Genomic DNA, 14,628 nt, shown 5'->3' with positions numbered 1-14,628 from the left:
GGGGAGCCCTGTACTGGAGGGATTGGTTACCCACTCCTGTGCCCTATGTCACACACCCCTGAGTCCTTTGAGATATGCGCTTCTGAGCCCTATAATCTGTTCGTTATGCATTCCTGAATCTTGCGCCTTGTGCGATATGAAGCTCTGAGCCCTAACCACACCAACTAAAAAAAGGTGAAATAAAAAGAAAAGCCATGATTTATGGCTAGAGATCCACTTTAATGAAAATAGGAGTGTTGTTTAAAACAGGATTCCCACTTCTACATATAATTCTCAGGCAAGGGAAAAGTGTAATTGCTCCAAGTACCACTTTTAACCAGTTCCCGACTGCCCACCGCATATATACTGCGGCAGGGCGGCACGGCTGCGCAAAAGCAAGTATATGTACATGATTTTGTGCAGGTGCTGTAGGGGATGCCTGCGCATCACCAGAGCGCTGCTCCCCTTGTGAATGGACACAGCGGGAGCCAATCAGCGAGTCTGGCGGCCACGATGGCTGCCGGGACCCACTGATCGTTCGGAGGAATGATAGAACGGTGGTCTGCTTATGTAAACAAGGCAGGCCGCTGTCCTGTCAGGGAGTAAAAGAGATATCTTGTGTTTCAGCTAAGCTGAAACACAGTTCTCTCTTTTCCTCCAGTGCATCCACTCCCCCCCACAGTGTTAGAAAGCACTCCCTAGGAGCACACTTAACCCCTTGATTGCCCCTGGTGTTAATCCCTTCCCTGCCAGTGTCATTTATACAGTAACAGCGTATTTTTTTAGCACTGATTCAGAAATGTCCACCACATTGTCGCAGTCCCACTAAAAATCTCTGATCAATACACTTATTAGGATTTTTTTACTATTATTATTTTTTTTTAACTAAATATGTAGCAGAATACATATTGGCCTAAATTGATGAAAAAAATGAATTAAAAAAAAAAAAATTATTGGGTATGCTTTATAGCAGAATGTCCGGTTGTCCGGTTGTGCTGGTGAATTGTGGTACAGTCTCAGCAGTACCTACCTGGAATTGCTGCATCCATTGGGAGAAGTTACTGTGCAGCCAAATATGAGGTCTGCCAATAAAGAAGACTAACATACAGGAAGGGTTAAAGCGGAGTTCCGGGCACAAAATCGACCTAATCGATTTTGTGCCCATCCGCTGGATCTTCTTCACCTGAAAAGGAATTGGATAGTTAGGTATATTTTTTTTTACCCACCTTGTAATTGTAGATAGAAAATACTCACCTCTTCTTCACTTCCTCCCTCTGTGCCGCGGCTCTGCCGTCACTTCCTCCTTTGCGATGATTCCTGAGAGCTGAACGTCATCACTCCTAGGAATCAATGCGACAGCACCGGCCCCGCTCATCACTTCCGGGGCGACGCCGCATTCCCTGCTAAACAGCTTCTGGGCATGCCCAGAAGCTGTGGAGGAATGCGGCGCCGCACCGGAAGTGACGAGAGGGGCCGGTGCAGGCGCATTCTGGGAGAAGAAGACACGGAAGAGGACGCGGAAGAGGATCGCGCCGGCTTCAGCTGCCCACAAGAGAGATGGCAACGCTGGAGAAGAAATTTTATAAGTGAGTATTTCTTCTTGCCGGTAAGTGCGAACCGGGACAGATCAGAGGCTAGCCATTGTGGAATGTACTAGCCCTGACTGTCCCGGGGGTATGTCTATTGAAAAAACGTTTTTGTGCCCGGAACTCCGCTTTAAGTGTGCACATAAAGTATGTTTGCTTCTAAGTTGAAGTACTGCCTTAAAGATGATTTCTGGTGGTCTCTGCCTGTGAGTACAGGCATTGGGTGCCATAAGCCCCGCCCACACCTGGGTGTCCCCCAATTCTGCTTGCACTCACCAGATACAAATGACTCCTGGCATTTGGAAGTGGGTCAGATAGCTCTCAATGGTGTCTGAAATCCAGACACCTAAATGGATCTTTCCACCAGGTAGAGCTCAATAGGTAACATCATCATACCCGAATCAACATGTCCTTATCTGTGCTCATTGTTCTTTACACTCGCATGCTGTCAGATTGAACACGGGAAAATGGAGACAACAGCCAAACCAAAGCAATTGCAACAACAAACAAATTGATTTAGCACCTAATTCAACACTTTACCACAATAAGAGCTCAGGAGAAGAAGAGAGATAGGTGTGAAAACATATATTAAGCTGGGAAGGTGATAGTGATAATGAAAACTGTGCAAGCTCTGGTTACTAACACATTTGGAAAAAATCGGTTAGGCAATTTTGAAAAGGTGAGTTTAGCAAGTCCAAGTCATGGCCCACAGTAGCGATTCTATCATTGGCAACAAATCATCAGTTACAGACATGCTAAATTTTATCTCACTGCCTCCCATGGCCCATCCTTAGCTGGCTGCTGCCACACCTCCCGCCTTACTCCTACAGCTAATAGTGGTTAGTAGCTATCAACCAACCACATTGTTTAGCCGACTCTGCCGCCAGTGTGTGGAACTTCCTCCTTTGGATCTGGCTGCTGACAGTGCCTTGCCTCCCCCATGCTTCACACATTATGAATTTAAAGAAGGTGTGCCTGAGCATTCGCTTGGGTTTGCCTGCCTGACAGTGGAGAACTTGAAGTGGCCCACATATATTAGTTTGACCATCAGATCTTGATGCAGCAGAAAATACATACAGTGGAGAACCCATGAGCAACATATTATTTTGACCACTCTATAACTTGAGATTCAATTACTTCTGGTAAGCAGGTTTTTCCTTCAGACACAGTGGTGAAGTGTGCTTTCAGTAGTCACGACATCTGGTGTAGGGATCATCTCCGTTTTTTTCCTTTAAGAACTTTCCTTGATTGGACTGTGTTTTTGGCACTGCACCCCTTTGTTTTATATTTAAATATATAAATATATATATATATATATATATATATATATATATATATATATATATACACAGTACAAACTTAAAAAATAAACATACATACATGATATATTTATTATATAAAAATTATATTAAAAATCACAACCTGTTTTAGTAAAACCGACAGACAATATCTACATGTTTTTGCAATAGATAAGTCCAATACCCATGGTTTACAAAGGACTAGAAAACCTGTATAGTAACTTATTACATCAAATTCACTTAAGGCATTTTAGAAAATAGTTTTGAATATCTATTTAAGGAGCTGAGTCATATACTGTATGTAAACACCTCTATTTAGACCAAGTTCGATATACTAAAAAGCACCACTAATGCACACATAACATCATCATCCAATGTTTCTTTCACATACCATTATGCAAATTGAAAATTTGAATAGAGTATTTGTAGGAAGTGGTGAGTACTCTGCAGCAATTCTTTGAATTCTTCTATATCTGTTAATAGAGCTGACTTTATAAAACACTTAAGTGCAATATGCTCGAACAATATTGCTTTTGCTATTGAAAATGTACCTGAGGCATTACTTATCCTCTAATGTTTGCCCCATGCAACATTATATAGTACACACAGTCTGAATGTTTGAAGAGTCTTTGAAAGTAATAGATTCTGTGGGTATATTCAATACATTTTTTTCTTTAAAGATAATTTCACATTAAATAAAAAATATATACATGATCTTTTGAAGTCTAATATTATTATAATATTATTATTATTCTGGGCTCTAGCCCCTATTCCACACCCTTCAACCCAGAACAGTATTTTATTTATTTTTTAATATCTACTTTTTAGAAGTCTTTGAGCCAGCCATATGAAGCACGGGGGGCCCTTGCTCTTTGCCTTTTCTCTGGTGCTGAGAAGTCTTCATGATGCATTGCAGGGCTTTTTTTAATAAGAACGTGGCAGAACTCCAATCCGCCATCACTGTACAGTACAGTGGTAGGAACTCTGTACTGTGTGGAGGGGGTTGGGGGAAAAGGGAAGATGAGGGAGAAAGCTCTGTACTGTGAGGGGGTGCTCTACACGGGGGGTTGAAAGGAGAGCTCTGCAGTGCAAGGATGAGAGGAAAGCTCTGTAATGTGAGAGGAGGGATCTGTACTGGGAGGTGGGGGAGAACTCTTTACTAGAGGGAAGAGGGATGGGGGGAGCCCTGTACTGGAGGGATTGGTTACCCACTCCTGTGCCCTATGTCACACACCCCTGAGTCCTTTGAGATATGCGCTTCTGAGCCCTATAATCTGTTCGTTATGCATTCCTGAATCTTGCGCCTTGTGCGATATGAAGCTCTGAGCCCTAACCACACCAACTAAAAAAAGGTGAAATAAAAAGAAAAGCCATGATTTATGGCTAGAGATCCACTTTAATGAAAATAGGAGTGTTGTTTAAAACAGGATTCCCACTTCTACACATAATTCTCAGGCAAGGGAAAAGTGTAATTGCTCCAAGTACCACTTTTAACCAGTTCCCGACTGCCCACCGCATATATACTGCGGCAGGGCGGCACGGCTGCGCAAAAGCAAGTATATGTACATGATTTTGTGCAGGTGCTGTAGGGGATGCCTGCGCATCACCAGAGCGCTGCTCCCCTTGTGAATGGACACAGCGGGAGCCAATCAGCGAGTCTGGCGGCCACGATGGCTGCCGGGACCCACTGATTGTTCGGAGGAATGATAGAACGGTGGTCTGCTTATGTAAACAAGGCAGGCCGCTGTCCTGTCAGGGAGTAAAAGAGATATCTTGTGTTTCAGCTAAGCTGAAACACAGTTCTCTCTTTTCCTCCAGTGCATCCACTCCCCCCCCACAGTGTTAGAAAGCACTCCCTAGGAGCACACTTAACCCCTTGATTGCCCCTGGTGTTAATCCCTTCCCTGCCAGTGTCATTTATACAGTAACAGCGTATTTTTTTAGCACTGATTCAGAAATGTCCACCACATTGTCGCAGTCCCACTAAAAATCTCTGATCAATACACTTATTAGGATTTTTTTACTATTATTATTTTTTTTTAACTAAATATGTAGCAGAATACATATTGGCCTAAATTGATGAAAAAAATGAATTAAAAAAAAAAATATATTGGGTATGCTTTATAGCAGAAAGTAAAAACATATTGGGTTTTTTTTTTTTTTTTCAAACTTGTGGTTCTTTTTTTGTTTATAGTGCAAAAAATAAAAACTGCAAAGGTGATCAAATACCACCAACAGAAATCTCTATTTGTGGAAAAAAAAGACATACATTTTATTTAGGTAAAGCGTCGCACAACCACCTAATTGTCAGTTAAAGCAGCGCAGTGCCGTATCGCAAAAAATGGCCTGGTCAGTAAAAGGGTAAGACCTTCTGAAGCTGAAGTGATTAAAAGAGAACTCTATCTATGTTACTTTAATTTAACCTTTACGACCTCTGTTAAAGTTTAACACAACCTTTTTGATGCAATGGACATTACTAAGTAGGACAACAAATAATAAACTTACTACCAAATGTGTTGGGTCAATTGTATTTTAATATTTTGTTGGTTTATAGCATTAGAACTGATGTTTTTTAGCCTTGTTTTATTACTATATGTAAAAAACTTTTGATTTTTAAACAAACATTTACAGCTAAACATCTATTTACACAGCTGAGACACATATTAAGGGCATTTCTATCTGCCAAAAGATTTGTATTCCTGTTCATTCAGTCCTGAGAATAACAGGGCATTACCACATTCCATACCATGGATTATTTTCTTAAATGTACATATAACTGGATACTAACATTTATAGGTAAAGTTGATCCAGGGAATATCCGATTGGCTCTTGGGGGATCAGGAAGGAAAGCTGGAGCGATTTGCTGGAGCAAACTGGATCATGCTTTGCTGGGGTTTTTTGCCTTCCTCCTGTGGGTATAAACTGTGGGTATAGGATTGTGTATATAAGATTGTATGATTTTTTTTTCCCTTTTATTGATTGGTCTAGATGGACTTGTGTCTTTTTTTCCAAACAGGCTAACAACATCGCAAGGTCAGATGGATAACACCAGTTTATCTTTTACAGATAAGCAAGACAGTGATATTATCTCCTTGCCCCTAGCCTACTGATTGGACATTAGAGCAAATTCCATAGACTGTGTTCCTGCTGAGGCACCAGTCCCAGCTACTTTATGTGGACATATGTATCACCCTGTACAACAGGTACTCTTTGTTCTATCTTTTCTAAACCTCAAGTACTTCTTGGTCAGTCAACACAGCAATACTGGTAGGCCTGCTTGCCCTGCGGGCTGCTATAGTTGAAGCTACATTTGGCCAGCTATATGCCCTGACATACAGTATAACAATCAGTTGTACCAAAACCTTTGACCATATAGTGTAAATTAAAAGTCATACAGGAAAACATGATCCCCTGTGCAGATTTGGGAACATATGAGCACAAATAATGCCATTTATGGATGTAAAATACATGTTTTAACATATAATTCTACATCTGCTGATAGAAATACCAATCCTGCCCAACAGTTACACAGATTGCAAGTATTTTAGCCAATTTGATTGGAGAGACCCTGCTGATGATGGTAATGAAACTCTTAATTTCTATGTTCTGCAGCTACTTCTTGGTGCTGGGTGAAAAGGTATTTCTGCTACAATCACATGATAAATCTCTGTGTTGCTATAATTATAATAAAAAAAAAAACTTCTAGGAACATTAGTGAGCCAATAACACAATCTAAAGATGTACAGAACACCCCAATACAACAAAGCCCTGCTTGCATTTTTTACCAGTTTTAGAAAATAACGTCTGGCTTCAGATTTGCAATCACCCACAGCTCGAATAGAGTGTCTCCACTCCAGTCCTTGATCAGTGATGGGGACATATGAGCAAACCTAATTATATTTATGTGCATCTATTATTTTTATTTACAATAAAGTAAATAAAGGCTTGAGAAGTAGGTAGAGTTGCCATTTAATCCTACAGTAACCACAAAAACTAAAATATCAGCTTTGAGTTGTCTAGTCCTTTAATAAATAAAGACCATGCTGTTTTTATGGCTTAAAATGACAGTTTTCAATAAACGTATTTTTGGATGTGGTTATCTAGATTCAGTTTATTGATAGTTGGCACAGTTCACCCAACTCTGCTGGCATGAACTATTTACTTCAACAGGACTTATGTTTTATGGTAATAAACATATCTGCCTTCATATTCATCCAGCTAGGTCATACACAAAACATATAGCAGCTTTTCTAGCACAGAAAAAAAATTCCATTGTGTTGACTATTAGCATAAGAGCTGTGCAGTCATTTTGCACACACAATGGATTATGGATCTCCATCCTGTATGCAGCCTATTCTATGCCTTGCCTGTAACAGAAGCCCCTTTCTTCACAGGCTTTACGTGGCGATGGAATATTGAGTGTCTCTGTGTAAGGCTGATGCTGTGAAATGCAAAATATGCTAGAATTTTTCGAGCTGTGATGGAGCATTGTGAAAACGAGTCCCTGTGAAGTGTCAGGAAGGCAAGAACATAATAAAATCTGTCTTGTGAGGTGACAGCAGTCACCCTTTTGACTTCCCTCCAAACTGTTGCTTGGTTGGAAATATCAAGCTATTACTAATGGCTATTAATGTGTACATGCTTCATGTAATTTTATAGTATATTTTTTAATATCTGTAGCTTTAATGAATCTCAATTTAGCAAAGAAACCAATTTAATTTCCTTAATATAATATAATTATAGACCAAATTAACCCCACACTCGTCCTAATTACCTTTAGTTTCATCTGACTAGTCACATAGTTGCCATGCCATTTTATTTTCAGTGAAAAAATGAAGTTGTTAAAGTCTTCTCAAGCAAAGAGAGTTTCTTGTTCATTTGGTATAACGACCGTACCATTCGGAATATGTTTGTGTTGAATATGTCTTTAGTTTCAGCTATAAATGCTAGCCTAATCTTTTAGTCAGGGGGATGCATAGAAAGAATAACTTCTTTAAGATTTTTGTTATCTAAGTGATAAGTTTTCCTACATCGTCCTAAATTAATTCTGACATATTGCTCTTCAAAAGATCACATTGATAGTAGGTATTTTAATGTTGACCTAAAAACCAATTACCAAAATCTCATATAACATTTAACATGTTAATATAATTATAAAACATGGTTTGCATTCTACTTAACTATGTGGCTTTCATTTTTAAAAATATATCTGCTGATCCTACCATAAAGGTTCTAATTCAGTCATTTTCTATTATGGGTTGACAGCTGTCTTCCGGTTGTCCCACTGCATTGTGATCTTTTTTTTGTGGGGTTAAATTGTGGTAGTATGGTTCCTAAATGATGGGTCACTCAAAGCACTGTACTTAACCAAATGTGATATATTGTATAGACTGGCCCTGAAATTAAGCCCATATTAAAATTAATAAATGGTAAAAGGCATGCCACATCTGAACCATAAAATGCACTTTAAGTGAATGGAAAACCTCATGTGCCTATTAAAATAATTGCTTGGTTCTCTTGAAATATTTTATAAAGTATCACTTTACAATATTTTCAATTTCATTCCAGACTTTCAAACAGTTCCATGTTTATAATCTATGCATGGACTAATTTTATAAATTAGGATACTCACTGAGGACAAGCAAGGGGTCATTATTGCTGATCTATTTTGTATTCTACAATCAAACCTGTTCTATCATGACCCCTTCTCTCAAGATATTTTCTTATTCACTTTGTACAAGTCCTGTGTCAAAGAATACTAGCTGTGCTCACGTGCTGTGTGACTCCGTGTCTGTGCACTGCTTGCATATGTGGCTGCCCTTTGCTTGAAAAGCTTAGAGTATGACAAACAGTTTCAACACCTACCTGTGTGTGGTCAGCATCCAACAAATAGCATCATACTAGCATATGTAGCGTAACCTCCCAGGTGTACAATCAGCACGGGCAAATGTTAGACCTTAAACACAGCATTAGGCTAAGTAGATAGCAAAGGGGCTGTAGATAAGATTGCAATAGTCTGAACTTTGGCAAGACAGGGCAGAAAGACTGCAGCTTTTATATGTCATATAAAATCTTTCCAAAATCTGTAAATAAATATGTATTTTTTTCCTAGAGATAACTAGAAAAAAATCAATAAAAAAATCTACTACAACTTTACGACTTTGCGTTCATTTTAGAATATGGCATTTTATACATGCAGGCATTGTAGAAATAAGACTAAAGCTTCCATTTTAAATGTTTAACACTAATATTAATAATGACACATTCATGTATGAAAATACGTGAGTAACCCCCCCTTGACCCCCTCCTACTTACCCTGATTTTCTCCTAGCCCCTCCTACCCCTCCCCCCTCAGGGCCTTAGGCACTCTGGCTCCAATTATACATATTTATTATGGCTGAGTTTCCTTCTTTAGTTATAGTTACTGGTCCATTCATAAGTTCTGACCAAGGCCACTCCTACACCTTGCAATTGACCTCTATGCATAACAGACGAGGCACCGAGATGGCCCTCTTATACATATCTCACTGTTACTTGGTTGTTATATGCTGCCTTTATATTTTTGTGCGACTTGTACCATCACGGCATGTAGTTATTCTTTATGTTGAATGTTCTTGTACTGCATTTCATTTGTCTTCAATAAAATCGTTTGAAAAGAAAGAAAATATGTGAGTAGGGGTATCTCGATACCCAGTGCTGATAGTGACAACAGTTTAACCTGTAAGAGTGGACCTGTAAGAGTGTTCACATCAAGTGAACATTTAAAGTCCCAGGGCTCCACAATACCTCCCTCCCTGCCGCTCTCCCAGGACACTATGGCACTCTTTCAGACACCTAATTCCCCCCATTTTCCCCAGTGCTTCCATACAATACATCCCCCTCTAGCCAGAGCACCTCTTTGCCTACCAACTCATTCCCATCCCCTCTCCCCCTTCTCATTACACTGCAAATTTTCCCAGGCATTTTACTCACAGTATATCACTTACTGTTACCATCATTTACCCTCCACAAACAGTATTTTTCCCCTTGCATCCACCATTTACACTACAGATTTAGATCTCTACCAGCATTTGCCCTTTACCATCCACTTACAATACAACTCTTCCTGTACCCACCATTTACTCTCCACTCACAGTATATCTCTCCTTGCATCCCCCATTTACCCTACATTGACATTACATCTTTCCTGCCTCCAAAAGTTACCCTCCACTCAGGTAATGTCTCCCAGCATTCACCCTTTAGTATCTGTTTACAGTACTTCTCTTCCTGTACCCACCAATTACCTTCCACTCACAATACATCTCTCCAGCATTCACCATTTACCCCCAATATACAGTACATCTCTCTCTGCATCCACCATTTATCCTCTGCTCTCAGTACATCCCTTCCTGCATCCACTATTCTCCACTCTAAGTACATTCTTCACAGCATTCAACAATAATTCCCTGATTACATTAGTTGTTTCACTAACATAACAACCTCTACCACTCCATCAATTCAAACTGCCCCCACACTTCACAATTATGCACTACATTCCACCCAGTTCCATGTCACAAATGTACCTATTGTGGAAATGGCCCACTTTCTTGTCTCTAGACAGAAGTGTGTAGAAATTTGCACTTCTATCCATTTTTAATTGTTGTATGTGTCCCCATTGTGTATATTTCCCTTCACTGCCTGTCTCTGAGTGATGTGACATGATGTGTGTGGAAATCTCTCCATTGTACTAAAAAGGGGGGGAGGGGGGTAATCCACAGTTTAATATACTTTGTAGAAAGCATATTATAGTGGATTAGTACTATTATTGTGCACTGTGCAGCATTGTGACAGGTGTGGTGGTGAGACTGAGCGTTTCTGCAGCAACACTACACACAGTGACAAAAGCACTCTTAATGTATTATAACTGGTGTTGTGATAGACCATCCCCCCCCCCCATTTGCCACATATTGAAGTGGGGTGTTATCTGAGTAAGCTTTTTCAAGTGTATTTGTGTCATGCAACAATATTGCCTAGTTTGCTGAGTGAAGTCTAGTACACAGCGCCAAACTTACTGGCCAATTTTTTGAACTGGTGTGCTACACCAATGCCACATACTGAAGTGGGGTGTTATCTGAGTAAACTTTTTCAAGTGTATTTGTGTCATGCAACAATATTGCCTAGTTTGCTGAGTGAAGTCTAGTACACAGCGCCAAACTTACTGGCCAATTTTTTGAACTGGTGTGCTACACCAACTCTCCCCCCCCCCCAGTGCCACATATTAAAGTGGGTTGTTATCTGAGTAAGATTTTTCAAGTGTATTTGTGTCCTGCAACAATATTGCCTCTTCTGCTGAGTTAAGTCTGGTACACACAGTGCCAAACTCACTAGCCAATTCTTTGAACAACTGGTGTGATAAACCAGTGGTCCCCCAATACCACATATTGAAGTGGGGTGTTATGTGAGTATACTTTCATAAGTGTATTTGTGTCCTGCAACAATATGGCCTCCTCTGCTGAGTTAAGTCTGGTACACACAGTGCCAAACTCACTGGCCAATTTTTTGAACAACTGGTGTGATAAACCAGTGGCCCCCCAATAGCACATATTGACGTGGGGTGTATTTACTTAATATTAGGCGTTTTTGTTGCAGGTGTTTTTTTGGGGCATTTTTTGGGCGTTGTTGGAGGCAGGCATAACATCTGAACTTCTGTATAGGGGTATATATACACACACACTTATATGTATTTATACACATACACACATATAGGTGTGATAGGAGCGTAGCCCTATGCCTGCAAATTATTTCATTAGCGGAAGCATAGGGTTCTGCTACTTTCACACCTATATATGTGTATGTGTATATATAAATACATGTGTGTGTGTATATATACCCCTACACAGAAGTTCAGATGTCATGCCTGCCTCCAAACACGTCCACAAAAAAGCCCTATAAACGCCTGCAACAGAAACGGCCAGGTGTGAAAATAGCGGAGCCACTATCCTGCTCTACTGCAATTTCAATACAAACAATCTTTTTTTTCTGGTTCTGGACATGCTACAGAGCTGAAACTTCACAGGTACACTTTTTAGACACCCCCCCCCCCCCCCAGACACTAAATTCAAAGAAATCTCTTTTTTTTTTCAATAATTTTTTCAATAATTGGCTCTCTATCAAAAATGACAATTTTTAAGAACTTTTTTTGTGTGATTAATAGTCCCTAGGGCATGACCCAGAACCCTAGGCACTTTTTAGGGGCATTTATTGGATTTTAGGGCTTCAAAATGGTGTTTTTTGATTACCGAAGTTCGGGTCCCATTGATTTCAATGGGGTTCTGAAATCCGGGCTGAACTTTCAGGAAGTTCGGGTGTTCTGGTCGAACCAAACTTTTCAAAAGTTCGATCATCCCTACCAAGGACCAGTACTGGGTGGCAACGTACTTAGACCCCCAGTACAAACACAAAATGGCGGAAATGTTACCATAATCACAGAGGGAATGCAGCACTTCCAGGCCTTGCTGCGGGAAATGCTGCATTCTGCTTTTCCGAGCGCTGGCAGAGGAATTTCCAGTCACAGAGAGACAGTTGCGAGTAGCAATCCAACAGCGCCTGCAAGAAGAGGGCAGTTGGAAGATGTCTTGGTCACTTCAGATATGATATCCTTCTTTCAGCCGAACCATCGACAGCTGTACTCCCGATCCAGCATGAGGGAACGCCTAGACCGACAGGGTTCACAGCCGATGTGGACGCTCTGAGGAGTGATGAACCCTTGGACTACTGGGTGGGCAGGCTTGACCTCTGGCCAGAGCTTGCACAATTTGCTCATGACAGTGTAGACTACCTCATATTTATAAAAATGAATTAGGCGTGGATCTCTGAGGAATTCAACACATGTGACCAGTAGACCAGGTTTCATCGAAATTCCTCCACCCTCAAACAATTCCTGGTCCTTGGCTTCGCTACATACAGCGGCATAAAAGTCATTTCACGTCCATTGAATGGCAAATTTTTGGGGCCTTTCAGGGCCGACAATTATTTTTTCTGTGAATGCCTAATGTACCTCCAGCCACCAAATACTAAGTTCTTTGCTGTCAGTTCAAACCATGTGAGCTAATTTTTTGGAGCCTATACAGGCCGACACTTATGGTTCTGTGTACTGTGAACGCCTTCCATGCCTCTAGCCATCAAAAACTATGTTTTTTGCTGTCAGTTCAAACCTTGTGAGCTAATTTTTGCAGCCTATACAGGCCGACACTTACTTCTGTATACTGTGTGAATGCCTAATGTACCTTCAGCCACAGAATACTATGTACTTAGCTGTCAGGTAAACCCATGTGGGCTAATGTTTGGGGCCTGGAATGGGCGACACTTACTTCGGTATACTGTGTGAATGCCTAATGTACCTTCAGCCACAGAATACTACATTCTTAGCTGTCAGGTAAACCCATGTGGGCTATTTTTTGGTGCCTTTTATGGCCGACACTTACTTCTGTTACCTGTGAATGCCTAATGTACCTTCAGCCACAGAATACTACGTTCTTAGCTGTCAGGTATACGCATGTGGGCTAATTTTTGGGGCCTTTTATGGCAGACACTTACTTCTTTATCCTGTGAATGCCTAATTTGTCAGACTGGAAATGAAAAACAATGGGTCTGTAAAGGTTCCACCAAATTGTGGAATGGATGCGGACCCATTTTACAGATGTGTGAATGGACCGTATATGTATTAGACAAAGTATTTACTGGCTGCTGTCAGTTCTGGCTGATTTATGAAAAAATATATATATTTTTTGCTGGAAAAAAAAAAACATTTGGGGCTACTTTTTTCAATTGCAATACTTCTGTTATGACATTGTCCATGTGCTGGGACTAATTGTGCACAGCTAGTACGTCTTTTGTGGCTGCAAATATGACCTAAAGGTTTTTAAAGTTCGCCTCCCATTAAAGTCAATGGGGCCCGCCGCGAACTCGCGGTTAGATGACTTTTGAGAAAATTTGCGGTTGGCGTTCGCGAACCGCCCCTGGCAATGTTCATCCATCACTATAGGAGAGATCACACACACACATCACAGACCCCTACAAACATAAAGACTATACATACTCTTTGACAACCTTAAACAGTTGCTTGCTCTCAGAAACCTAAAGACGTAATTTCCTGCTTATGCTTGTACTTGAAGATTAGAGTGAAGAAGGGCATAGAGGAACATATATGCCTATACAGCCATTATTTCAAGTTGGACCCATTTTTCAGAAGTATTGCTTTTGTTCTTTATATTTTTACCTACAGTGAACTGAACTGTTATACCTTTTAGATTGTGTTTATGATGCCAATTGTGTGACAATAAATTGACACTTTGTTTTTAAGTCAGTCTGGTTATCAATGCTAATCATCCCGAAACGCCTAAAGATACTAAAATATTAGATATCTTCACTATTTTACAGTCACACAGTAAAAAAAAAGGTTTATGAATAGGGATGATCGAACTTTTGAAAAGTTCGGTTCGACCAGAACACCCGAATTTCCCAAAAGTTTGGTTCGGATTTCAGAACCCCATTGAAATCAATGGGACCCGAACTTCGGTAATCAAAAAACAAAATTTTTAAGCCCTAAAACCCAATAAATGCCCCTAAAAAGTGCATAGGGTTCTGGGTCATGCCCCATTAACTATTAATCACACAAAAAAAGTTCTTAAAAATTGTAATTTTTGATAAAAAAGCCAATTATTGAAAAAATTTTAAAAAAAAGAGAGATTTTTTGATTTTTTACTTTGGATTTAGTATCTGGGGGG

This window comes from Pelophylax lessonae (assembly GCF_965119305.1).
Source record: "Pelophylax lessonae genome assembly, chromosome: 6".
Classification (NCBI taxonomy): Eukaryota; Metazoa; Chordata; class Amphibia; order Anura; family Ranidae; genus Pelophylax; species Pelophylax lessonae.
This window is presented reverse-complemented; position numbering follows the sequence as displayed.